At 52.9% G+C, this 27,871-nt stretch overlaps 1 protein-coding gene across 15 annotated transcripts in view; it reads left to right on the top strand.

The window, feature by feature from the left end:
• Megf11 (multiple EGF like domains 11) overlaps nucleotides 1-27,871 on the top strand; it is a 338,852-nt gene that overhangs the window by 11,282 nt on the left and 299,699 nt on the right. For 14 of the 15 annotated variants that reach the window (XM_074066252.1, XM_074066260.1, XM_074066262.1 and 11 more), the window contains exon 1: nucleotides 2,350-2,484. The exons of the other annotated variant lie outside the window; for it this stretch is intronic. The gene's annotated coding sequence lies outside the window, so the exon portion shown is untranslated. Of the gene's footprint in view, nucleotides 1-2,349; nucleotides 2,485-27,871 lie in introns of those variants that run through there. 15 annotated transcript variants of the gene reach the window in all.

Genomic DNA, 27,871 nt, shown 5'->3' with positions numbered 1-27,871 from the left:
GAGATGTTTGCTAAAAGTGTTTCTGGCTCTGTTGGGACGTGTGTCCTTGGAGACCTGCCATCTGGGTGGGGAAGGTACAGCTTTATAGATCCATGTGGCTTTTTAGAGGATGGCAGCAAACCAGGTGCTCCCCAGCAATCCTTAGACACACAATTCCAGGCTGGCAGTGTGTGAGTGTGGGAGGCAGGGAGGGGGAGGGGCTGCTTCCTGAGCATTGCTCTTGCAATGGTTATCCAGGAAGCCCTGTCCAACTCCCCAAACCTGCCGAAGGTAAAGTGTGAGAATTATAAATGACGACCACCACATAGAGGTGAGGGTAGGAGGCACAGCGAGAGTGGAGCTCATAACTCAAATGGGAAAGCGAAGAGGAAGAAAAGATACAAACTTAACCTCGTGCCATATTAATTGCTAACGGCTATGAAGTGCTACTGTTGTGTGCCTGCAACGGCTCTCCAGAGGATTATTTGGTTTAGTTCTCACAGAGCGCACAGTACTGCTATAATTCCCATTTTACAGACAAGAAAACTGAGGTCATAGCAGTTCAAACACGTCTATCAACTCAGCATCAAGGCAGCCCGAAGAGCAGAGCTCCCCTGCATCCTCTAATGTACCCTCTCCATTGTCTGGTGGGGAGCTGAACGCTGGAGGGACAGCTAGTTAAGGGCAGTCCTAAGTGTTGTTGGTAGGGACAGTATGTGGCAGGAAGGTTCTAGGGTGAGGGATTTAAGGAGGCATTCACTGTTGGGTAGTGGCTCTGCTCTTGCACCACGCTGAGAGTGAGAGTCTCCTTAAATGTGCCCTAGGTACTTCACCTGCCTTACCCAGAGCCACCTTGACCAGTGGTTATGTGGCACGAATAACAGAGACCTAGGCATGGCTTATTCATTTAATTTGTATGGCTTCGTGTGAAGCCATACCCAAAGTTGACCCATTCCCCCAAGCTGGCTGGAAGTCTACTTCCGGTTGGTACCAAAGAAGGAAATAAACTGTGACCCCAGTAGTTAAGGGTGAAGCTAGGAAAATACTCATCCTATCTTAAAGCAGGGCCACAGAGTGGGGTCCATGGGAAAGGGGATCCCATCTCTCTCCTCTGAATCCCCCTGGGCTGAAAAGGGGAGGGTCCTAGGGAAGAGGGGAGCCCTATGAGTCAGAAATGGAGGCCTTGGCCAGGAGAGCTAGGTGCTGGAAACACAGAGACGGTGTCCCAAAGCCTCAGACTGCTTTATTCACAAAATTGCTCCCCAGCTGAGTGCAGCCACCTTTCCCAAGTGTGGGCCACCTCATTCCTGTTTTAGTTCAAGGAGAAAAGGAGACAAACCGCGTTGGAGAAGACCCTGCCGTCCCTCCCAACCGGGTAAGCGGGAGTAAGTCCGGCATTTCTTGGAGATGTATAGGGGTGGAGGAGAAGGGGCGCCCTGCCTTACTCCCAGTTGCAGAAGGTCCCCTCGCCTGGACTACAGGAGTGCTGTAGGGCATCCGCGGGCCTAAGGTACTGTCGCCAGGGGAGAGAAGTCTTCTTTCCCTTGGCCTTGGGCGCAGGGGCAGGCACAGCCTGGCAACAGCCCCCTGGCCTCTGTCACCCTCGCATTTCCCGCGTCGGGGAGCCCAGTCCCCTGCTGTGGGAGCGTCTGGGGTCTAGGCCCCGCCTCTGGAGTCCACCTCCTGACTTTCGGGCCTCAGTTTCCACATGTCACCAGGTGCGGCTCAGCCGGGCTTGAATCTTGACATTCTGAGTTCTTTGCTGTCTTGCCTTTTTCCCAGTTCAGATGTTTCTCGAGCCCCTGTCTCCAGTCTCAGTCTCCAGCCCTGGCCGGTCCCCCTCCGTCCTCGGCCTGCTAAAAGCACGGACTGGAGGGTGCCCCTGGGTCCCCTCGGATCCCAGGTGTACCCTCCCATTCGGAGCTTCCAGAAGGAGGAGGCGCGCAGGCCACTCGGATCCACTGGGAGGGGAAGGGAGAGTAGGGCTGAGAACGAGGCGTAAAGACGCAAGGGTAGAAGGGGAACAGAAAAGAAATAGAGGAAGGTGGGCGAGCAAAAGAATGAAAGGGGGACGGGGGTGAGAAGAGATGCTGGAGAGGGATGAATCAGAGAAAAAGGAATCCACAGGAAAGCGGAAGAGCCAGAGAAAGGAGAAAGAGCGAGCCGGGAGCGAGCGAGCGCGCGAGGGAGCAGGGTCTGAAAGGACCGACGAGGGAGAAGGGGTGGGGGGATAGCAGAGGGAGGGAGCTGCGAGCAGGAGGAGGGCGGGCGGGAGGAGGGCGGGGCCGAGGGACGGAGCGGGTGGGGGCTGGCTTGGCAGCAGCGTTCGCCGCGGCTCCAGCCGCTCGCTCTCTGGCTCACTCGCTCGCCGTGCCCGCCGCCCGCCGCGCGGCTTTGGGCGGCTCGCAGCTCCCGCTCCTGGCCGGGCGATCTGGTGCGGCGCGGGCTCCGGAGGACACGACCGCTCGACCGGCTGGTCGAGCCCGGGACGGGCCGCGGAAGTAGGTAGGTGGCTGGGTGGGGTCCTCGAGGACCCCTGAGCTTCGGGGCCCTGGAGGCGCAAGGGGGCCGGGGGCGTGGGTTCTAGTCCCGGGGAGGGGTTTTCGCAGCCCCGAGACTAACTTTCCACCAGCTCCGTGGATCCGCGGCTGGCCTGTCCGGGTCCGGGCTCCGGGAGCCGAGTTTGGCGCGGGGAGAAGGTGAACGCCGGGGCTCGCGGGAGCGCCAGGGGTCCGGCAGGACGCGGAGCGCCCCGGCGTGGGCAGGCGCGCTCCTCCGGCCGCAGTCAGGGCGCAGCGCCAGCCGCGCCTCCACGTGCGGGGAAGACCCGCTAGCAGCGGAGCGGCGCGGTGACCCGGGAGGGCGCCGGCTAGCCCTGGAAAATCGGGGACCTCGGCCCCTGAAGAGCCCAGGGTGCTCGGGCTGGACGCCCCGCACGGACGCGCTCCCGCCCGGGGTCCGGCCGCAGAGCCTGCGGGGCTGCGCGCAGGTTCCCAGCCATGGCTTGTGGTGCGCCTCGCGGCTGCCAAGCCCCGGCCGGCGCCACGCGCTCCTCGAAGCCGCACATGTACACCTCATTTTCTCTCTTCCGGGAATCCAGGACGCCGGGCAGCATTGTGGTGGCTTCCCGGACATTCTTCCTGCCCTCGGTGGCGACCCCAGCTCCCAAAGTTAAAAGAGAAACGAGTGACTCCCAGTGAGCTCCTGGGTCGCGGTGCCGAAGTTCCCAACTTGTCGCCCTGCGGTGGGCGGTAGTGTTGGTGGTGGGGAAAAGGGTGGTCGTGGTGACCCCTGAAAGCTGCCCAGCTCAGCTGCTTTCCTCCAGGACTTGGTTTTCCTACTTTGTTAAAAAAAAATGCGACTTGAAAATAGGCAGAATCGTTTCTTGCGGGCGTGTAGCTCCGCGACTGTGACGGAGCCATCATCCTTCCCGACGCGGGAGCGCGGAGCGTCGGCGCGATCGTTCCCGGAGCCCTCGACCCGGTGCTTTCTACCGGACCCGGATGCGTCCCGGTCCGCGCCTCGAGGCTGCTCCGCCGCCCCGCGGGGTGGTCGAGTCCTTTAGCGAGGGACAGCTGGTCTCTGCTCCGGGATTCTCCGCTCTCCGTGCCACCGGGAGTGGATGCAGCAGGTCCTCCGGCGGTGCGAGGAGGCCTCTGGGGAAGGTTTGGGCTCCGCGCCATCACAGCTTGCTCTGGCCAGGGTACCGGTTCCGGGCACCAGCGCCCCTCCCGCCCGCTGCCGGGGAAACTGGGGTTAAGGTCTGCCAGGTGGCGGCGCGCAAGGCCGGCCGGGGCTGTCCGAGGCTGCAGGGACCACGTTCCTTTCTCTTCCGGAGGCCGGAATCGCCGACCCGTGCGGCTTCTCCGAGCGAGTGGACCGGCCTCGCAGCCCTCTTTGTTGGAGTGTGGTCCCGGAGAGTCTCTCGAGAGGTTTAACGCAGGTTTAGTGGGACCAAAAGCTGGGAACTTTGTAGAGGGTTACTCTCCCGATGCCCCAGGGCATCCCATAGCACTCCATCCTCTTCAACTTCCCCGCCAATGTCCGCTGCTGAGCACGCACCAGCGCTTGTCTGTGCTCCCTCCCACATGTTTAAGCCGCTAGGAATTTGAAGTCTACAACTGCAGCCCTCACCTCTTTCTCCCGTTCCACAGATCAGCAGACTGAGGCCCAGGGACAGTGAAAGGACTGGCTTAGAGCTGGCTGAGGGTGGAAGGAAAGTAAACCAGGTCTCCAAACTCCCAATTTATGTCCCTTTCTTTGCAGGCACGCGTTCCCCGTCAGGCCCCTGCAGACCTGCACAGTTGGAGGGCTGGATGTAACGTGAGGCTCCAGGCAGGAGGCAGATCTCTCTCTGGGTTTTCTTGTCAGGTGCTCTGCCTTCAGCATCTCCCTGCATGAACCACTTAGATGATAGTTGGTTGTATACCTGGCCTGTGTCTGCACTGGGGCTGGGGTAAGTGGAGCCAGCAGACCTGGCTCATCTATAGTGTGTGAGCCACACGGAAGGCACAGCCATTGCTCTGGAGCCAAGGAGTGAGCATAGGTGTCCTCGGGTGAAACCCGGTTCTTCCTTGAGAAGGCAGATTTGGAAGTCAGCCGTGGGTAGATTTGCAGTGGGGGAGGGAGGTGTGGGGCCCCAGGGCTTGGGCGCTAGGGGGAGCCATTTGACTGCTCGAGGACATCAGAGTCAGGGTCAACGAGAACGCAAGCTGTGCCTCTGGCCCTGAGGTCTGCTATTTCTAGATGAAGGGTGAGCACTTGGCCTCAAGTCAGCACCTGGACTCAAGGGCTGTGCCTTCAGCTGGGAAATTATCTGGCTTTCTTCTTTTCATGTTTCTCACTGTCCTCTGGGATTTCGGTTTTTCTTTGCCCTTTCCTAGCCCCAACTTACTCTGTATACCACAGTGCTGTGAACTCACTATGGGCAGGGCTTTTACTGTACTAGGAACATTTAGCTACCAAATAGCTTGGGGTGCATGCTTTGTTCCAGGCTTCTGTGAGGGCCCTGGAACTACAGCCAGGAATCAGACAGGGAGAGTCCGGTACCTCCTGGTGCTGACATTCTAGGCCCTGTGCTCCCCAGGCTTGCAGCCTGATTGTAGGGTGCAGGAAAATACACAAAGATTCCCTGAGGAAGCGCTGAGGTGAGGCAGCATGGGGAAGACCATCTTCCCCTCTGGTGGTAAAATGGTTAAGGCTGGCTGCTATGCAATTTGGAGATTCTGTGGGCTTCCATGTCCTCTGCTTCTGGTTGTGAGGGGTGACCCAAGGCATCTGCATTGATGACCTTGGATGTGTATTGGAGAACTGCTCTGCAGAGCCTCTGTCAGTCAGAGCATGGCAGGAGGGAGCTGGTGAGTGTTGGCAACTGCGATCTTGCTAGGTATCCATAGAGACCGGTGCCAGGTAACCATGTGCCCTTTAAACTTCAGCCTCCACAGTTGCTTGGTGAGCTCTGGAGCCCCATTGTACAGACAGGTAAATGGAGGCTAAGTCTGTAGATTCAGACCTATAAAATCTAGATGTACCTCAAGTCTGATTCACTTTAAAAAGATGCTCTTCTTCCTCTTTGGTAGACTAGTAGTTCTCAGCCTTCAGCCTCCTAGATTCCCAGGCCCCATCCTCAAGAGTTTCTGGTTCAGTGGGTCTGGAGTTTGCATTTGTAATCAGTTCTCTCACTCTAGGGAACAAACTTTGAGAACCAGTGTGGTGCAACAGGGGAGAGTGAGCGATTTTTTTGGAGACTGTGGCAGGAGGGTGCCTAGAACAAAGGCTGTGATTTAGCTCTGGGGAGTCCTAGGACTCGCCTGTGTACAGTCACCTCTTCCTCACCCTTCAGGTGGCCATAGAATTAAAGGAATATTTTATCTTCATCAGCACACACACAGAGGACATATTGCTGTATAATTAGGGAATAAATAGGTGTCTTGTGTTGGATGTAGACTCAGTGCCCTGTGGCTCTGTGGGGGTTTATTAGAGCGGTGTTGCAACAGAAAAGGTGTCATCCACTAAGAGAGCCCCTCATGAAACTTTCATGGCCGGGGTGGTCATTGTCCAAAAAGGCATTAAAGAAAAGAAAGTCAGAGTGATTGCTTCGCCTGCTAATGGGACCAGCTGTGTTTCATTTGACGGTTACCATGCGAGGTGTTCTTAGGGAAGAAAGATTGAAGAGCTGGTGTGAACAGAGAGGCTGGGGGAGGTCCAGATCACAGGCCCACAGATCTGGTTGAGCATTTCAAAATGTTTCAAAACTGTCTGTCTGTCTGTCTATCTCACCTGGACTTCTGATGCCAAGCTGTGTTCAGCGACGGGGGAGGACATCTGTTTCAACTTAGCTAAGGGGTAAATCCAACAGCCACCTTATCCCCAATGTGTTAATTAGGCCCCAAAGACAAGAATCATAAAAGAGTTGTTCTCCTAAACGCTGGCATTTTTCATCTGGATTCTATTTATTGATTATTTTACAGTCGAGAAGGAGCAAAAATCCATGTTTTTATAGCAAATAAAGCCAGCTGCAGTAATTATGCAGGCCCAACATGTCTGTTCTGGAGCAGGAAGTTGGAATTCAGCCTGACTTTCAAACATTTGGGTGAGATCTAATTGAGAAAGACATTTCAAAGAACAAATATTTAGGAGTGCGGCATTTTGCTGATGGTCTTCCTGGGCTAAGCCCAAGTACCTTGCTTTTAGTTGGATCCTCAGAGGTGGAGGAAGATCTGGAGAAGGCAGGTTGAGACCACAGTCAAGCGTGAGACAGAAACTTGAGATGGCCCAGTAAGGCTTAGGAAAGGGAAGAGGGTGCCTGACCCCTGGCATCTGGGAGGAAGGGGAGGATCAGTTCATGAAATATAGAGGGAACACTTAACTGAATGTCCAACCTTGGGAGGGAACAATGAGGGGAGAGAGCAGGTCTTTTACTTGTTATTTACCTCCCACCACAGTTAGCTGAGGTGTCTAGAGTGACAAGGGCCCTTGAGTGGAGTGGGTATCAGGACTGCAAGCAGCAGCCAACCTGAACTCCACTGGCTGAAACAATAAGGACCTTAATATCTCTGAAAACAAGAGGTCTGCTATTTCTGCTCCAAGGTCATTTCTTTTAGTGGTTCAATAAAATCATCAAAGATCCAGGTGCTTTGCATCTTCCCTTGTTCTCAAGGTCACAAGGTGGTTGCAACAGTTCAGGGTGTTTCTCCCTCACAATCTTGTGCACAGGCAGAAAAGGCAGGAGGGGAACCTTTCCCAGAATTGACTGGAACTGTGAATCACATGTCATGCCTAAACTAACCACAGGCAAGGGAAAAAGATGATCCTATTGGCCTAGAACAATCTTGATTGGGGGTTGTTAAGGAGAAAGGAGCAATCAATAGTGTCAGCTGGTTATGGAGTCCAAACCTGGGTCTCAATTCTCTCTCCACTCCTTTTAAGCCCTATGACCCTGAGCCAAGTATTTCATTGTGCCTTAGTTTGCCCATCTGTACCATGGGATTTATTCAGAAGATAAACCTGAATTAGCTCAGTAATTACACTAGATTGTTATAGGAGAAGCATAAGTTTATTTGGGGATTTGAGCTTAGACCTCAGAGAACTTGCACAGGAGACATGGGAGGATTAGGCCATCTAGACTATGAAAGAGTCAGAGAGAAGGACCAGAGAATACCTAATTATGACTTGCACACCAGCCATTGTATGAGGAGTGTGACATAAGTGGGAGCCACAGTAGTCAGGGAAGGCTTCCTGGAGATGGTGGTTCATGGCACATCCTGGAACTCAAGCATTAAAGTATAGGTTGTTATAAGCTCATCTGCCCAGTTCACTGTTGCTTTGCTTTCTCAGTGGTAAAATGGAACTATTAGTTCAGAATAAGATCTTACTTCTGAAAGCATATCAGCTTTGATGCTCCAGATATGGTCCTGATATGGTCAACACCAACCAGCGTGGTTTTGAAGGCGGCCCATGTTTACTGTGCCCCAGTCCTGATCTCCTGGTTTCCGTCCTCCACGGCCCATTGGTCCTCACCTCTCAGACCATGTTTTAGCTGCTGGTTGGATATTATTATTATTATTTTGTTCTTTGGAGACAAAGTCTCACTGCGTAGCTCAGGCTTTCTTGAACTTGAGATCCTCCTGCCTTCATCTTCTGAGTGCTGGGATTACAGGTGTGCACCACCAGGCCTGGCTTATATATTATTAGTAGTGGCAGTGTGTGCTGCCTGGCTGCCATCATGAAATCTGTGTTTCTCCATTTCTCAAACCATTTTCCCTCCCACAGACTTCATTTTTATTGGTGGCAGCCCCATCTTCCCAGTGCTTGGGCTCCAAACCTTTACAGCACCTTTTGACGCCCCACTCCCCACAGCCCCTGCTTGTTACATTCAGACACCGAGTTCCTTCTGTCTTTACCATGCTTCTTGGACATGTTCCTCTTTTTGGCCTGAGAAATCCCCTTTGTCACACTGGGTGATGGCAATAGCTTTCTGCTCTGCCATCCTCTGGGCATGGCTGCCTAGGGAGATGTGCCCTCCCGAGTGGTGTGTAGGGGACAGGCCACAGATGCGAGTGTGGAGGTGGCAGTCCTGAAGCCATGGGTGCAGACCCATTCTGTTGCTCTGGGGCCTCTGTCCAGCAGCCAGGGTGTTTTCCTTCTGTTCCCCTTCAAGTCTTACCCCAACATGGTTTTCCCCACAGTACTCACTGGATGGGGCCCAAACCCCCAAGAAGACATTAGGCGTCCCCACACTGCCTTGCGTCATTACCTGAGGACTCAGCACCACGGCTCCCCCGCCTTTGAGCCCTGCCCTTCTCCGTGCTGAGCCCAAAGCACCCAGAGCTGTGGCCTCGGTAGAGCCTCCCCGGCCACTGCACCCACAGGGACCTGGAAGCATCAGTCTGTCCTCCTCTGAGCTTCTGGAGCCATGATTGCCACACCGCAGATCCCTTGCTTAATTTCGTGCTGCTGGTGTCACTGCTTAGCATTTTATGGGACCATCCTACTCTTTCCCAATTGATGTAGGATACCGACATCTGAGGTGGGGTGTGGGGGGTCCTTTGTATCTAGCGCTGTGGTCAGCAAATGATGCATAGTGCTTTTTTTCTTTTCTTTTTTTTGTGGTATTGGGGATCGAACCCAGTGCCTTGTGTGTGTCAGGAAATTCAAAAATTCAAAGGGTAATTATTGAATTATAAATCATAGGAATAGATTATTCACCTGAAAAATCAGCCTCTTTTCCTTAACCTCAGTTGGGAGAAGGGAGCAAATTTTATGAATGTTGCCTATATTGGACCATCACTTTGGGTATGTTTTAGGAACTGTTTTAGCTCACTTTGTCACAGGCCTGGGAAGTGGGGCTCTGGTGGCTTTTGCAGAGGACAGGCAGGTGCCACGCCAGTTCAGCCAGCAGGGGGCGCTGGTGCAAGCCCTTGTTCATGTTCACTCCGTGCTCTGTTCTCCCAGTCTGTTTCCTTCTGTCCCACTGGGTCCCACGCTGTGTCCCTGGGACTTTGAGACAGTCCAGGAACCTCTAGATTCTCACAGTGGACTCTCAACTTCTGGTGGAGAGCTAAGTCCTGTCAGTAAAGAAAGGCGGGTGAAGGCAGGAAGAGCAGCAGAGGCTGGATAAGGTCCTAAGGGCCTGGAAGGTTTTGGTCACAGGTGGATAGAGTGTGGCCCTTCCCCAGAGGTGCCTGGGAGGAATGGGGTGTGATTCAGTGACAAGGGGTGCTCCTGCCAGGGCTTCACAGTTCCTTCTTTGGGGACACATTTGTTTTCTGGTTTGTGTTTTACAGCAACTCATTTGTAAAGCGGGTCATTGGGGGAGTTCAAGGGACTGTCCCTGGGTCACTGCCCTGAGCTAATGGCCTGTCTCCCATCTAACACTCCAGAGGCTTCATGAGGGGCAGGCTTCCTGGCCTGGGATGGCGGTGCTGGAGTTGGATTTTTGGGTTCACGTGGCGATTGTACCCCTGTGTACCTAGGAGCTCCCTCTCCTCAGAGCAACAATTATTTTAAGCCCCTTCCTGCCCTTGAACCTGCCCTTCCTGTGTCTGCTGACCTGCCTGCTTTATCATCCAAGCTGAAAATAAATACAATAAATAAAAACACCCCAGAACTTTTTCCCCCCTGCAGAGGATGAGCAATAATCTACATATGCAAATAAATGGCATGCCAGCCTCCATGAATATTAATTTGGAAAGGGAGTCTGAAGGCTTTAAACTACTCTTAAAACCAGCAGTCTGGCATTTTGCAACCCCCCCCAGGTGTGCTGTGGTAATCAAGGCCTGTGTTCTGAGGTCGCTCCCAGCTGGCATCCCTTTTAACCTCTTGCAGGTACAGGTGGTTGGAGAGGGGCTTGGGTTGGCAGGCCAGAGGCCCAGGGGCGATGGGCGAATCTCGCGCTGACCTCTTTCTGTTTCCCTGGCCGGGGCCCAGGTGTTAGCTCCTCTTGGATCCCAGCATTATCAGTGAGTCCTAGGGTCGAGATAGTTTTGGGGGCCACCATGGGGCCACTGTCAGGGCACACAAGGTGGAGAGAGGGAGAAACTGCCTTGGGGACTAGCTTGTCCTGCCTGTCATGAGCAAATGAGGACAGGGAGACTTGGGAGGTGGGTGACTTGCCCGAAGGGACCGTGAGTTAATGGCAGGAAACAGAAAGGCTTATTCATTCTTTGCTCTGAACGCACATTTCTTTTTGTGTTTGTGTGTGGGAGTGGGTGGGCAGGGTGGCATTTCAAGTTTGTATACTTTTGGGGAAAGAGTCATTCTCCTATTATGAACGTTCACCCAGAGACAGGTGGCTGCTAAAAATCCTGTCTTGTATCCCATTTGGATTGAAATAAATGGTTTCCTTCTTCCTTCAGATTTCCAAATTAGATTTTTTCGTAGACCAGAATTGATGTGAGGTGCATCTCTGCATGCCCCCAGCCACAGAGATGACAAGGTGACAGAGAGGAAGCAGATGGGTGGAAAACCTGCTAGAGAGGTCGTCATTGTGGCCTGCTGTGGATGAGGAAGGGTCCTTGGGAGAGGGCAGAGGGGAAGGCTACAGCATCAAAAGTTAGGTGTGTGGCTGCTGAGGGATGCCCGCCTGTGGATCCCTGTGCTTGGGAGGCTGACTCAGGAGGATTACGAATTTCAGGTCAGCCTGGCTATATAGTGAGACCCTGTCTCAAAACAAAACAAAGCAAAACAGAAAAGTTAGGTCTTGGCCTGGGGCTGGAGCTGTAGCTCAGAGGTAGAGCACTTGCCTCTCAGATGCAACACTCTGGCTTTGATCCTCAGCACTGCACAAAAAGTTTGATCTCTCTGTTGCTGCTGTCAGGTAAGCTTAGACTCCTTGTTCACATTGGGCCTCCTTTTCCTTTGCCTGCAAGTATTCATTCATCAGCCATACTTTTTTTTTTTGGCAGTATTGAGGTTTTGAACTCAGGGCTTGGTGCTTGCTAGGAGGTGTTCTACCGTTTCAGCCATACCTCCAGCCATTTTTGCTTTGGTTATTTTGGAGATAGGGTCTCACTTTTTGCTCAGGCCAGCCTGGACTTCCATCCTATTTTACAGTCCCACCACAGTTAGGCTGACAGGCACATGCCACCACACCCAGCTTTTCTCCTGTTGTGATGGGGGTCTTGTGAACATTTTTTGCCTGGACTGGCCTGGAACCATGGTCCTCCTGATCTCAGGTGGACTGACAAGGCCTGCTCCACAGCGTCCAACTCAGCCCTACTTCTTTAACGTTGGTTCCTGAAGATTAAATGAAGGCTTGAAGTTCTTGTACCATGCTGGGCACAAATTAGCTGTTCCAATTTCTCTCTTGTCTATATCAATTTGTGGGACTGGCTGCATAGGCTTAGCCTGGATGTGTGTGCACCTGTGTTTGTGTCTCCACCTGGCCTCTGCTTGTGTCTCTGTGTGTCTGTATGGGTGTCTCCATTTACCCTGAGTGTAGTGGTGTGGATAGAGATGGGACTGTGTGTTTATGTCTGTGTACAGGAATGGGCGTTTGTCTTTGAGGGTCTGTGTGTCTACATGAGCGCTGTGTGTGTGTGTGTGTGTGTGTGTGTGTGTGTGCACATCACAGGCTCAGCATGACCAGATCTCTCTAGGGTTGGGAAGCTTCACAGTGCACAGGAGCCCTGGACCTGTCTCTAAGGTGTCCCCTTCCTCCTCCTCCCACCCTGCAAGGAGCCTCTCCTAATTGCCCTCTGCCGGCTTTCCTCTACCTCCCTCTGGAGCACACCAGGCGTGGGAAAGCTTCTGCAGGCCCTGGTCATTTGCATTCATGTTTGCATCTCATTTGCATTGTCTACGCAGATTCTGCTTCCAGTCCTGCAGTTTTCAAGGTAAAATGCAGTTGCTATTCTTGAAGGTCATTATATTAAGTTTTTTTTCCTCATTTCTTTTATTCTTTCTGGTTCAGGCCTCCCTCCTAGAATTGGGGCCCGGGGCAGGAGAGAAGCCTAGGAGCTCCTCAGGCTGTGGAGCAGAGGCCTGACTCCAGATGGAGCCCCTGGACCAGGAGGAGCAGTGACCCCAAGTGGAGCCCCCAGGCCAGGAGGAGCAGTGACTCTGGGTGGAGTCCAGAGGAGACAGTGATGGAGAGCCTTTCCCATCCCTTGGTGATGGTTCTGCTCAGGTTCCAAGAGGACAGGTCCAGGACAAGCTCGGTCAACCGGGTTGCTGTCTTTGTCTCCAGTCCCTGACTTACCTCTGGAAAGGGAAAAGAAGGGCCACCTGGGAAGTCTCGGTCCTGCTACCTGTCCGCTGTGGGTCTGGGCTGATCTGTGGGAAACAAAGGAGACTGTGAGTGGCTTTTCCTTTTCAACTCCTGACATAGCTAATATTTCTGATGTCACAGAAGATGTCTCAAAAGCTTCCCCAGGAAGGTGGTACCCCAATGGTCCCTTTCTTGTGGGCTGTCACTGGGCTCTACATTCCCTCTTTGGATGTGGATTTGAGTCTTGGCTCTGCCACTTTCTAGCTGTGTGGTTTTGCCAAGTTAGCTCTCTGGTCCGAGTCGGAAATTTCCAATGTGAAAATGGAATGTTCACAGCACTCCATTTGAACACAGGTACATTTGTGCAGACCAAAGGAACAAGGAGGGCAAAAGGGTTTAGCTTGGTGTCCTGGACCGAAAAGACAGGGAAAGTTAGCATTGTCAGTCTCCATAAGGCTTGTTAGACAGCAGACATTCGTGGTATGACTTTTATACTCTAGTGTAAATGCTTATCAGAAGCCCCTCAGACTGTTGACAGGCAACAGACTTCATGCTGTTAGGAAGTCCACTTGTGGGGGACTTGAGCTGCTTTCGTCTTCTCTTGGGTGCAAAGGCAGCTAGGGACACAGGAGAATACTTGTTTGTGTCCCAAGGATCCAGGTCCCTGATGTCCCTTGAGGAAGGGTCAGCAGGATCTCACAGGATCTCATCTCCTTCTTCTTCTTTCTTTCTTTCTTGTGGTACTGGGGTTTGAACTCAGGGCCTACACTTTGAGCCACTCTACCAGTCCTTTTTTTGTGTGTTGGGTTTTTGGAGATCGGGTCTCTTGAACTATTTGCCTGGGCTGGCTTTGAACCATGATCCTCCTGCTCTGTGCATCCTGAGTAGCCAGGATTATAGGTGTGAGCCATTGGTGCCCAGCCTGGCTCTTGACTCCTTCTTAAGGTCAAGTGAGCCATCTTCTCTTCTGCATCCTTACCTGAGCAAGGCCCTAGGGCCATCCATGGCTGAGCAGACCTTGGGTTCTTCAGAAAACAGAGCTTGAGACAAGAGTTCATGCTGGTGCTCTATTGGGGGGCAGGGAGCCAACTGAGGGCAGAGAGGGACAGGACAAGGGTCATGAGAGAGGCGAGGCAGAGGGAAGGCAAATGCCAGCCAACCACAGCTTGGGGTGAAAAGGAAGCTGGTTGCTTAGACCTGAGCTATGCCCCCATTAGGCCGAGTGGAACCTTGAGACTCAGGACACAATATGGACGTAGAAGGACTTTTCTGCCAGCTCTTTGGTCTCCACTGGTCCACGTCCTCCCGTGAAGTACTAACTCCCTTCACCTGACCCTTCTAAAAGCCACTGGAGAAGAACAGCCAGCCCCTCCCGCTGTGGCATGACGCCTCCTCTGGGTCCAGAAGTGAATCTAGCACCTCCCAAGGTCCGGAGCAGGGAGCTGGGTGCAGAACTGGTGTGGATTCTGAGTGTGTGCGATGGAGGCTGAGCCACAGCTGGGTCTCACTCTGGGGCTGCAGGGACAGCCTCAGTGTCAGATCGGACCCTAGCAGTGGAGGTCTGGCCCTCCACTGAGAAATTAGCGGATGGCCTGGGAGGCAGGCGGGGCTCAGCAAATCTGGGGAGGCTTGTAAGTGTAGGGTCTGATCCAGCCCCCATTAATCAATTCATTCCTCTATCATTGGGGCAGGTGCTGGAGTCTGGGCCTCACCTGCAGGCAGTGGGAGCCATGGACAGTTCTTGAGCAGGTGTGTTGTTTGCAAAGGGTCCTCTGTCAGGTGTGCAAGTTTTGCCTGCAGAGTCAGATGGGGGATGCGCCCAGAATCCTGGAGTTCCAATCTTGGTTCAGGACAGTGGGCAAGGCTCAGGGCTCACCATTGCTGATAACATCTCATTTGCCATGATACCCACACAAGTCTTAATCAGAGAGAATGTCTTTCCTGGTGGGGTGTGTCATTCAGAGACTGAGTCAGACACCAGAGTGTCTGGATTTGAACCCAGCTCTGCTGTGTAAAAGCTGGGGGACCTTGGCCAAGTGAGTCAACATTACCTGGTTCAGTGAAGATTTGCGGAGCACCTGCCATGTGCCAGTTCTGGCTGTTGGGGATACAGCAGTGCCCCTCCCCTGTGGTGCTTACATTCTCTGGGGAATGGCAGGCCATACATGCAATAAAGCAAGAACTGACAGTACAGTCAAAAGTGACAAGTGATATAGGAAAAGCAGGAGAGGGAGGGGGGAGTGGTGGCAGGGTGGGCTGCAGTTAGAAGTAGAGGTTAGGGAGGGTCTCAACGAAAAGGGGACCTCTAAGTCACCCCTGAAGGAGGTGAGGGACCAATCAATGCTGATATTTAGGAGATAGCAATTGGTGCCTCAGTTTCCCCACCTGTACAGTGGAGGTGATGGTAGCACCTTCCACACTGGCAGCTGTTAATCCATGCACTGGATGGCCTGGCACATAGTAAGCACTTAGCACTGTCCCCACTGCTCGGGGGACAATCGTCCCTGATGCTCTGGGCCACAGGTGGGCTTCTAGGCTGGCTGCAGGTTTTGATGGCCTTCATCTCCCTGGCAGGCAGCAAGAGTGGCTTTGCTCCAGGCCTCCCAGCTGGTCATTAAAAGGGGTGCAGCCTGCAGTTGGAGAAGCAGCATTTTCTTTTTTATTCCAGCATCGTCCTCCCAGGGGGACCTGCAGAAGAACTGGTGGCCGAATCCAGGTTTGGGAAGCAGCTTCCAGTCTTTCTCTGGAGCTGCTGCAGATAGGCGGGTAGGTGTTTCTGGCTCAGCTGGGACTGGGGTTGGCCCACCCAGAAAAACCAGGGTCCCTGCATTACGGATGAGGCCCTGCACTGCCTCCCCTCCTGGCTGAGGACCACTGGCTCTCATCAGCAGACACTGACAGTCCTGTCAGCAATTGGGACACCATTATTTACCATCACAGAGATTTTGTGGCCATAATTTACAGCCCCAGCAATTCTGTGGGACCTGGATCCCAGCAGCCCTCAGTCTAATCAATCCTCTGTTACTATGCAAATACATCCTATAGGCTACTGATGTCTTCTCTTTTCACACACTTAATACATAATGAATGATACTTCAAATGCCAAAGAAGACACCAACCCCAAAGCTTCCTGCTTTGATTTGTGCCCACCCAGACAGAAGGCTGCTTGGCTTGTCCCTGGTGCTTTCGGCAGTGGACTGAGCTCAGGTGGAGGAGGAGGAAATCTAGGGGGGCATCCTGCCCTCCACAGCACTGGAGAGCAGGACGGTGGCTTCTGGTGGCTACCTGCGGGAAGGAGGGCATCAGGTGCCAGCTCCTTCCTGGCTTGCTTATCCAGTTCTCTCAAACCACCCTGCTCTGCAGATGAGGAAATAGGCCAGAGAGGGGATCTGCCTTGCCCAAGGTCATGCTGAGGCCTCTCAAAGGAGGGCCTGGAGTTTCTCGTCCTGTGGGATGGCAGCCACAGTCGTTACTCTGCAGGATCGTGTGAGAATTTGGGATCGTGGCCCATGTTAGGCCCTGAAAATAAACTTGCTTCTGTCCTTACTTGTTTTATTTTCTTGAGACAAGGTCTCACTACACAACCAAGGTTGATCTGGAACTCGAGACCCTCCTGTCTCAGCCTCCTGGGTGGTGGGATTACAGGCATGTACCAACTTACCTGGCTCTTATTTGGAGGTGGGATGGTGAGTAGATTGCTTTGGCAGCTCAGTGCTCTCTTGGGGAGAGTGATTTGGAAGGAGACAAGGCGTTGGACCCCTATGTTGTCAGGGCACCCACCTGCTCGGTGTGGGCTGAGCGTCCTGAGAAGGACCTTTTGCCCACTACCTTACAGAGCCCATCCGGGAGTCTCTGTACACTGGCCCTGCTGAGTTGCTGTTGGGGATCAGAAGTAGTACTTGTCTCAGGAATGAAGGCAGCAACCCTATCTGGAGGCATTGTGTCTGGGTGACCAACAGAGGCATGGTCACTAGTGGGACAAGCCGTCACGGAGGCAGTGTGCAGCTGGCCACCTGGGGGTGTTTCCAGGGACAAGAGGATGGCCGGACATGGTCCCTGATGGCATACATCAGTGTCTGATCTGATTGAACAACTGTGTCATCCCTGCTAGGTGTTCGGGTGGCCTGCTTCTCTGTTCTCACAGGAGGAAAGGGACCTTGGACTGGCAGAGTCTCTTCCACCACTCACCTGGGCAGGAAGGGGAGCTGGAAGCTGGGCAGAGGCAGGAGGGTGCCAAAGGTTCTTGGAGGTGACAAGGGGAGCCACGCCAGGTGGGTGTGGTCTCTCTAGGACCCCTCCTGGGCCAGAGGGTGGGGCTGGAACAGCTTTCCTCCCTCAGTGCAGCCCTCCCACGCACCCCATCTTCCTCTGCCTTGTCCCCTGCAGGTCTCATCTGTGACCTCAGACAGGGGTTAAGGACAGTGGATTGGCACCCCAGCCCTTCCTTGATTGTCAGTCCTCAGCGTGGTGCTCCCTTCTTTTCCTTGTGCCTGGGGCACTCCTCTGCCTATCCTCGGTCCACACTCCTCTCCGGCAGGCAGGACCATGTTCCTGCCATGTGTGAAATCCTTGATGGTTCCTTGTGGCCCTGGGGATGGGACAGGGTACAAACTCATTAGCACAGCAGCCAAGGCGCAGCACCCCTCTCACCCCAGCCACCTGTAGTCCATTTCCCCCTTTAGGCTTTGGTGACGGCAGGCCACTGCATCCCCACTTGCCACCACACAGCGCTGCTGCCTGCTCTCTCTGGGCAGTGCCCTGTCTGCTTTTCTTGGCCTGGCTGACTCTTCCTCATCCTTCGCAGTTCAGTGCAGATCCGTCTCTCCTAGGAAGCCTTCACTCCCTTCCTCCACTCCCTTGGGCCAAGTGACTACTGTCTGTCACTAGCTTGCAGTCTTAGAACTTCAGAACCATGAGGGGCTCTCTGGAGCAGGGAGGTAGCTAGATAGGGCTCAGTATCCCAGGTGTCCCTACGTGTGGTGGGAGGGAGATGTCCCACTGGAGTGGGATAGCTCTTGCCCTTGACAGAGAACCTGATGCCTACCCATGGCTGTCCCTGACCTGTGGGAAAAGGCAGAACTTGGCAGCCACCTTCTGAGTGCAGTGTGAGCCCCCCACCGCCCCCCCGGGCTCTGCTGGGCCCCAGAGAGCATTGTGCTGAGTGGCTAGAGGGCCGCTGCTCACACGTAGAGAATAAGGATGATTTTGGGTGACTGGGACCCCTGGGTGGGCAGTCATTTTAAAATACAGTCCACTTTCCCCCTGAATATGTCCATGCTTTTAGTACATACTGACTTTTTTTTTCCTGGTGGTACTGGAGTTTGAACTCAGGGCCTCGCACTTCCTAGGCAGCTGGTCTATTGCTTGATCCGTACCCCCAGCTGCTTTTTGCTTTTATCATTTTCAGATAGGATCTTAAGTTTTTGCCTTGGCTGCTGGCCTTCAGCTGCAATCCTCCCATGTAGCCCGGATCATAGGTGCCCGGCCCCCATATTTTGTCCCTAGCTTGTTTTTTCCTCCCTCATATAGCCAACGGGGTTTAGCAAGCGGAATCCCTTCAGAAAGTAGGCTTGGGGAGGCAGTGCCTCTGTGGAGGTGGGGGCTGAGGGCTGTGATTTGGAGAAGGGAGCCCTGCTTCTTGGTTGGGGGAGGAGGACCATGGACAATGAGATGAGGTCAGTGGATCCTGAGCCCTGGAAGGTGGGAAGGTGGGAAGGGCAGAGAGGACCTGGTTCGGGGCCAGGAATGGCTGTGGGGCTCCCCGCTGGGGGCGCGGTGTCCTTCTGAGTAATTTCCATCTTTAATTTCTCTGCATTTTATGAACAGGGAGTAAATCAGGGTCCCGCGCCGACTGCTTCTTGTAGAGGATTAATAAACTGGAGATTTATGGGGCAGCAGCAGAGGAAGGCGGTGGAGACGGGGAATAAAACGAGACTTGGTTCCCAACGGGCAGAGGCCAGATCAGCACCTTCCCTCCACGCCAGGCGCCTGCAGGGGACAGGCTCCATGTCCACTAGGGCTTGGGGTCAAGGCTGGGGGCCCGGCCTGTGTTTCCTAACTGGGAGCAAACCAGTCCAAGGTCAAGAGCCAGACCCATCCCTGCGTCTGTCTAGGTTGACAGCCTTCAGAGCAGCGTATGTTGCAGGCTTTGGGCCTGGGTGCCAGTGACAGAGTTTTGAATTTGGAGAGACTGGAGCTCACGTTCTTTTTTGCTTGCATCCGTTAGACTGCAAATAAAGGATAAACTGACATCAGTGGCTTTGATAAGAACGCAGGTCCTTCCCGCCCTCTGACTGTTCTCCCAGTTTGATGCCTTGTCCTAATGCTAACGCCTCCCAGGGCTGAGGCAATGGGCTTTCAGGTCAGGGTGGGGTCCCTCACCTGTACTGAGACAAGGGGGGAGTTGGTAAACATCTCTTGACCCCAGTTTCCTCATCTGCAAAGTGGCAACACGTACTCACCTATTACTTGGGGCTAAGAACAGGCAGGAAAGTTGGGCCTGGCTGGCGTGGGGACTGGCACAGAGCAGGCTGCCATTCTCTCAAGCTTCCTCTCTCCTCCCCTCAGCTCCTTTCGACATGGAGGAAAATGGGACAGAGCCCACTCCCCCAGGCACGGTGAGCAGAAATGGGCAAAGGTCAGGGTTCAGCTCCCAAGGTCATTGGACTGCCAGCCAGGAAATAAGGCAGATGACCAAGTTTTAGTTTTTAACTGATTTTGTTTATTTAGTGCTCTGCCACTTGAGTCATGCCCCCAGCCCTTTTTGCTTAGTTTGTTTTGTAGTCAGGGTCTTTTGCTTGTTGCCTGGGCCCAGCTTCAGACAGCAGTCATCCTACCACACCTTCTGAGTAGCCATGGTTACATATGTGTGCCACCACACCCAGCTTATGTATTGAGATGGAAGGCTCGCTAACTTTTTGTCTGGGCTATTTCAAGACACGCTGTTTCCAATTTCTGCCTCTCAGCAGAGCTGGGATTACAGGCATGGACTACCACACCTGTCCTCACACCCAGGTTTTAGAGAGGCCAACGGGCCAGTGTCATAGGGAAGGCCAAAGCCGTGATGGCATGAGGAAACTGGGGCTCTGCAGGGACTGTGCCAGTTCAGTACAGTGAATTCTAGTTGCCACTGTCTGCCTTGACCAGGGTGGGGCCAGCAGCAGGATGAAGCCTCCCAGGGTTGGTGACCAAGACTGGTGTGGACAAAGGCAAGTGGACCAGCTGGTGGGTCTGGGAAGTTTCTGGGTTTGTCAGAAATGGTCTGTACGAGAGAGAGAAAATTCAATCATGAAACACATATGGAGGTAAAAACCATCTGAATTAGTTAAAATATCCTTCAGAAAAAGGTTATTCTGGAAGTATAATATCTGACTTTGAATTATACTACAGAGGCATAGTAAAAAAATACAGCATGATATTCAAACAAAAACAGATGCATAGATCAATGGAATGGAACAGATGGTTCAAAATATGTACGTATATCTATAGCTAACTGTTGATAAAAGTATCAAATCATACAGTGGAAAAAGGACAACGTCTTCAGTAAATGGTGTTGGGAAACCTAGATATCTACCTATGGAGGACTGTGATAGATATCTATCATTAGTTTTTGTTTCATTTTTTATTATCATATTTTTATTGTACTGAGGGTACATCATGATATTTACAAAAGTTTTTACAGTACATCATACTTGAATTTACCCTCTCCATCATTCTTGCAAAAGTAATTCTAAATGGATCACAAACTTTAATGTCGGACCTAAATAAACTACAGGAAAACATCCCAAAATCCCTGGAAGAAAAACACATAGGAAATGGCTCTCTGAACTTCAATAGCTCAGTGAGTAAGAGAAAAAATATGACAAGTGGGATTGAATTATATTAGGCAAATAAGCCAAGCCCCAAAATTCAAATATGACATGTTTTCTCTCATATGTACAATCTAGGCCTAAAAATAACAAATAAATGAATAAAAATGTATTTCATGTAAAAAAAAAAAATGGTCTGTACGGCTCAGGCTTCTGGCATGTCCAGGCTGGTGACCCCGGGCCATCCGACCTGACCTAGGAACACCTTGTTACCCTCCTGGCACTCATGACCAACCCTGTCCTGACCCAGCCATCACCTACAAGCCCATCCCACCCCACGCCAGCCCCCACCCCCGGGAGGGATTGTCTGTCATCCCTGGATCCAGGCTGACCCCATCCTGGCTCCTGATCCGTGGAAAGCCCTGCCAGGGGCTGGCGGGGTCAGGTTGCACAGTGGGTGTGATGGTCTCAGCGGTCCTGGCTCCATCCTGGGGAGCACAGGGGAGCAGAAGGTTCTGTAAAGGCTCTGAGAAGGCCTGCAGGGAATGCACCCATTTGCGGTATTTAATCCAGTGCCTCCCAATGGGACCTTCCTCTCTGTAGAACCCTTTTAACATTCCAAAGAAATGGTGTTGGCGGACCCACTTTGGATACACTGGGGGGTCGGGGGAAATGATGTCTGGTGAGGACAGGACCTCTGCTTCTGTGGGTCCCACAAACTGAGTGACTTGGGTAAGACACCCCCCTCTTTGGGCTTTGCTGTCCTCTGCTTTAAGCAGGTATTGGCAGTCTAAGGTCCCTTACTTCGCCTGCTTACATTACCTGCGTTTTTTAAACTCCTCACTATGGCAAGTCCCAAAGGTGCCCAGCAGACAGAGCGGTGTGGCGCCCCCAACGCCGTCGGAGGGATCCGCCTCAGCAGTCACTTGCGTGCTGTCCCCTCCGCCACCCCCGACTTCTGCAGAGATGATTTTGAAGATGACGTAAACTTAAGTCTGTCAAAGTGCCTGCGGACTTCAAGGCGCTGCCCGAACATGGGCCGTGTGTCACCAGTGTTGTTAGGCTCATCGCTCAGTCCTGAGGCTTCGGGTGCTCCTCAGTGGTGGCATCCGCCATCTGCATCACATGCTCATCGTGTCCTGTCACTGTCTCCAGTCCCGTCACCCACAGTGCTCACGGGTGTGGCTATTTGTGTGTCTCCATTTGTAGGGTCCGGTGCTGCACAGGCAGCGTTGGACAAGGGCCAGGAGGCCGGAGCCCCCGGGGGAGAGAGGCAGAGTGGACAGCGTCTGCCTGGAGGCCTTTCCCTATGGAGAGGCCGCTCTCTGCCCAGACCGGGGGCCTGCCTGGCCTCGATAAGGTGCCCTTCCCAGAAGCCAGCCACCTCCGCCCCAGGGACTGGATGGTCCTCAAGGGGCCTTGGTAAGTGACACCCATCCCCCCCACACTCAGAGGGGTTAAAGACCCCCCTCCCCCCGCGGGCACTACACACCACCATGCCTGCCCATAGAACCTGGTGCAGTCACAGAACAGAGCGAGGTACCTAATGGACAGACAGACCCAGGGTAGCCCACCTTCTGAGGTGGCTCATTGTTACCTGGTTGCCCCACTTTTTTTGGCAGTATTGGGGGGTTGAACTCATGATCTTGTTTGCTTTTGTGAGGCAGGCGCTTACCATTGAGCCACACTCCCAGCCCTTTTTGCATTGGTGATTATTTATTTATTTATTTATTATTGTTTTATAATAATAAATATATTATTATTGTATGCATATGTGCATATAAGGCTTGGGTCATTTCTCCCCCCTGCCCCCCCACCCCCTCCCTTACCACCCACTCCACCCCCTCCCTCTCCCCCCCCTCAATACCCAGCAGAAACTATTTTGCCCTTATCTCTAATTTTGTTGTAGAGAGAGTATAAGCAATAATAGGAAGGACCAAGGGTTTTTGCTAGTTGAGATAAGGATAGCTGTATAGGAAGTTGACTCACATTACTTTTGCATTGGTGATTTTTGACTTAAGGCCTCATTTTATGCCTGGGCTGGCCTGGCCCTCCGTCCTTCTATGTGTGCTTCCCAGTGTAGCTGGGATGACAGGTGTGCCCCACTGTACCCAGCCATTGGTTGAGATGGGGTCTTGTAAACTTTTTTGCCCAAAGTGGCCTTGAAACTCCATCCTCCTTACCTCTGCCTCTCAAGTAGCTGGGATCGCATGTGTGCACACCGCCCTGGGCGCCCCCCACCCCCCATTTTAACCCCTTCTATTCCAGTTTCCCCTCTTGGCCACTCTGGTCCTCTTGCTGACCGCCACTTGTCTTTCTAAGGTCACCAGGCTCTGCCAATCTCTTCCCCCTGGGGAACCCTGGCTGTCCCTTGTCCTTCCCCAGGACAGAGACTGAGTGATTTGGTGCAGGTGGCCTTGCGAGAGCCACCAGAGGTGCCATGTTTTTGAATTGCCTTTGCGGAGGGTGGAGTTTCAGTACCAGATTGTGACCTGTGGGACACATAGTTTACTGTTGGCTCAAATGTTGCTCTTAAAACACGTGTGCCAGGAGAGAGTACACATAAAATCAGTACCTCCCATTTTCTGCAGCTGGCGGCCTGGTGGCCTCCCTCTTCAGCTGGGGTGGGGCGTGTCCAGGTCACATGGCCCTCTGGGTTCCCTGGCATCCTGGCCTGGCTCTGATGAGCATCTGGGTTAGGACCCACCACAGACAGCTCGGTGGTATTGATAAGCTACAGTGCCAGAGACCAAAGTCACTTTTAACTGACTTTGTTATTTCTGGTTATTGTGATCTTTTTCTTTTCTTGGGGGTCGGGTACAGGGGATTGAACTCAGCACCCCATGCTTGCTAGGCAGGTGCTCTACTGCTTAATCCATGCCCCCAGACCTTTCTTGCTTTAGTTATTTTTTTTCAGGTAGAGTCTTGTGTTTGCCTGAACTGGCATAGACTGAGATCCTCCTGCTTATGACCTCCCATATAACTGGGATTACAGATGTGAATCACCATGCCTGGGTTGTTGGTTGAGATGGGGTCTCTTGAACCTTTTGCTCAGGCTGCTGTTGAATCAGTCTTCCAAATCTGTGCCTTCTGAGTAGTTGGGATTACAGTGCTCCCAGCAAGAGCATCATTTTCTGAAGACTGTTCTGCTGTGATATGATTCAAGAAGCTTCCTCACCTCAAATGACCTTACCTGTTAGCCCACCTTTTTGATATTCTCAGCAGCTTCCCAGTCTCAGAGAATGTCAAAGCTCCAAGGCCCTGCCAACCCCCTTATTTGGCAGAGAGTAAACTGAGACCCAAGGTCATGTGATTTAGGCTGGAGCAGGAACAGGCACCTGGACCGGCTCCTGGGCTTGGGGTCACAGATCTGTCCACCTGTGCAGGCAGCTGTTGTGGGGGTGAGGATGGCATCTGACAGGAAGGCTGAGCCCCTATTGGCCATTCCCGGGGGTCTCCGGCAGGAAGGGGACTGGGAAGTGTGAGAGAGCAGCTGTGAAGGACACATGCCAGCAGCAGGCCCAGGTGGGGCTGCTCAGGAAGACGCTGGCTGCCCCTCCGTCCCTCCCGCCCTCCCTCCTTCTCCTCCCCTTCTCTCTCTCCTTTTCCCCTCTTGCTTTCTCTTTTCTGACCTCACTGACCTCCTGCCTCAGCTGCCGGAGTGCTGGGAGCACTGAGGCAGCAGTCTGCCTGGCTGCTCCTTTTTCTCTGCCCCTCCTTACCTGCTGTGCAGGAGAAGCTCAGAAGATCAAATGGGGGTCTGGAGGTGGTGGCAGAAGCTGGGATGTGGGTGGGGGTGGGCACAGATAAGCAGGAGTAGCTGCTGGAGAGGGAAGGCCAGTTCTGCCTTGTGACCAGGTGATGGTGGTGCAAATCATGCCAAGAGCTGGACTTCTGTTTTCATCGGAATGAAAGGGGGGACATGCCTCATGGGCTGCTATGGGATTTGTTACTAATGCCGACACCGGGGACCAGAGCTCCTGATGATGGAGCTGGTGTGCAGCCCCAGGCCCAGTGCTTCCATGGTGGCACTGTGAGGAAACTGAGGCTCAGGCTGATTGTGACGGTGAGCTGGGCAGCTGGGACCGAGGAGGCCATGGGAAAAGGTTTGCTATGAACCCCAGAGCCTCAGCCTGTTTTCTGTTGACCTAATAAAAGACATCCCACAGCTGGTGACATTAGTCCCCTGTCTTTCCCGCCATAGAAGGGTGGACTTCCTCAGAAACTTTGTCCAGAGCTGAGGCTTCCATGGTCTCTCAGACCTGTGAGTGACACTCCTTGTGTCCCCTGGGAATCCTGCCGTGGTGTGTGGTGACTCTATGGAGGAGGAAAGGAGGAGATGTCAGGAGAGCCATCATGTCCTTTGACTGGACTGCTGGCCCTGTGACCTGGATCTCAGCGTGCTGAGGGTGTGAGTGTGTCCGTGTGAAATTGTGTGTCCGTGTATGATCATGCGCCCGTGTGAGATTGTGCGTCTGTGTGTCCATGTGTGATCGTGTGTCCGTGTGTGTCCGTGTGTCCGTGTGTGATCGTGTGTCCGTGTGAGATCATGGTCTGTGTGCGGGAAGTGTGAGGATGGAAGTGGTTATGATGGCGCATGTGTCTGACTGTGCATGTATGTAAGTTGTTAAGTGTGTGCTGCAGTGTGCGCTGTGAACACAGGCCTGCGGCCAGTGTGTGTGTGTGTGTGTGGTTATGTACACGCGTATGAGTGTGAGAGGTGTGTGTGCCTCTGTGACTGTGTGTATGTAAGCTGTTTCTATGTGTGTGAGCTTGTGAGTGACCATGTGTGACTGTGTGCTTGCAAAGATGTACCTGTGTGCGGGCGTGACCAGATGGGACAAGATGGGACAAGCAAACCCATGGGGTCCCTGCCCCCTCAGGGGGTCATCAGGAGGCGTTTAAATGACCCAAACCTAGTCAAGGAGCCTGGCGGGCAGGCGCAGGGAGGGCCCAGCTGGTTGGGAGCGTGGCACCTCCTCACTGGGACTCACAGCTGCACACGTCCCCTGGGCATTGCCCCAGATCCCTCTGGGGACGGGGCAGGGCAGTGGGGTGACTGCTCGCCACTCCCCTTCCCCAGAAAACAGCTCCTGCAGTTCAGCTCTGGCCCAGCTCCCCAGGGGCCAGACTACATACCAGTGTGAACACACCAGGCCACTCATCTTGCTGGAAGGGCAGGTGGCAGGGTTGGGCCCTTCTGCCTGGCTGCTTTGCTCAGCTGGGCCTCTCTGTCTCCATCCCAGGGTCCTGAGTACGCCTGATGTCCATGTCACAAGCACTCAAGTTCCATGGGAGGAGACGGATGGGCCGCTCACACTCGGGACAGGACTGGGGAATCAGTGCGCACCGATGGAAAAGGGAGTGCCAGGTGTTGATTGGCAGTGGATAGGTTTTGTAAGACAGGCCATCCCTGTCAGCTAATGACACTCACTGTTCCGTCTTGGGAAACAGGACAGCTATCCTTGAGAACATTTACACAAGGACAAGTACTTCGTGTATTTGTACTGTTTAGCTCACAAAAGCCCTAGGAAGTATTGATTATGTTATTTTCCACTCATTTTACAGTTGAGAAAACCCTGAGGCTCAGAGAGGTGAAGTAACTTGTCCAAGGTCACACAGCTGGTGACAGGTAGGGCTGGGATTCAAGCTAGTACACTGTTACTGTGTTTTGAAGTAGCAGATTGTTACAGCATCTTTTCCTATCATGACTGATTAAAAGAAAAAGCAGTCAGTCCCCTGGACAGCCCTCCCTGCCCCTCCACTCCACAGGGAGCTGATGTTTTGAGGGAGGAAGAATGACCCTCAGTCACCCTGGGCAGAGGGTGTTGAGGGGCTCGTTCGTCATCTCCTCTTTCTTTCCCTTCTCCTTATTGAACCAGACCTCATGCGTACTCAGCAAGTGTGTTACCACTAAGCTATACCCCCAGCCCCCAACAAGTGTTTTTTAAAATAATAAACTTTGTAACAGGTTATGAAATACAATACACACACCATACAGTCCACCATCGTAACGTGTATATGTCAGCCAGGTGCGGTGGCTCATGCCTGTAATCTTAGCTACTCAGAGGAGGTGGTGACTGGGAAGATGGAGATTCTGGCTTGAGGCCAGCCCAGGGACAAGTTTGAGAGAGCCCATTTCAACATAAAAAAAGCTAGGTGTGGTGGTGCACATCTGTCATCCCAGCTACATAGGAAGTGGAAGTGGAAGGGTCACGGTCCAGGCTGGCCCAGGGAAGGTGAGACTATTTTCAACAACAACCAAACAGAAAGGGCTGATGGAGTGACTCATGTGACAGAGCACTTGCCTAGCAAGCACAATGCCCTGAGTTTCCCCTCAAAACAAAACAAAATTCATATATATATATATATATATATATATATATATATAATTTTTTTTAGTGTATCCATGGAGCTGTGCGGCCATCACCACAATTGATTTCTGGTGCGATCACCCCAAAAGGAACCCCAAACCCACTAGAAGCCACTCTCTGTTCCCCCCCAGCCTCTGCCTCTCACTGGTTTTCCTTCTGGCTCTGTGGATTTGCCTGCTCTGGGCATTTCATGTCACTAGAACCTAAAGCCTGTGTGGTTTGTGATTGGATTCTGTCACTCAGCACGGTGTTTTCAAGGTTCATCCCTGTCATAGTGTTAACCACCATTTAATTCCTTTTCACTGTCACCGTGTGGCTGCACCGCGTTTTGCTAACCCCTCAGCACTTGATGGATAGCTGACTAGTATGACTAATGCCGCTATTGAAGTCCATGTACAAGTGTTTTATTTATTTTTTATTTTTTGGTGGGACTGGGGTTTGAACTCAGGGCTTTGCACTTGCAAAGCAGACTTTACTGCTTGAGCCGCGCCTCCCGTCCCATGTATAAGTTTTTGTATGCACGTGTTTTTCGTTATGTTGGGCGTGTACCTAGGAGCAGAACGCCGCTCATGGGATGATTCTGTGTGACGTTTGGAGAACAGCCACGTTGCTGTATACAGTGGGGCTTACAAGCAACCCGCAGCACACGAGGGCTGCAGTTCCCCAGGTCCTCTCACCATTTATCTGTGCATGTGTGTGCAAGTGTGAGCAAGTGCGTGCGTGTGTGTGTGGTGCTGGGGATTGAGCGGAGGGTCTCATGCATGCCATAGGCAAATACTCTACACTGTACCCCCATCCTTTTGTTTTGATTTTGGTTGGGAGACAGGGTCTTGCTCCCTTCACCTGGGCTGGCCTCGACTTGGGGTCCTCCTGTCTCTGCTTGCCAGTTGCTGGCACTCTAGGCTGTCTTTTTGATCGCAGCCTCCTGGGTCCTAGTGGGTTTGAAGTAACAACGTGGTTTTGATTTGCTTTTCCTCGATGATTAACGATGCTGAGCACTT

The sequence above is a fragment of the Castor canadensis genome, chromosome 2 (assembly GCF_047511655.1).
Source record: "Castor canadensis chromosome 2, mCasCan1.hap1v2, whole genome shotgun sequence".
NCBI lineage: Eukaryota > Metazoa > Chordata > Mammalia > Rodentia > Castoridae > Castor > Castor canadensis.
This window is presented reverse-complemented; position numbering and strand designations above follow the sequence as displayed.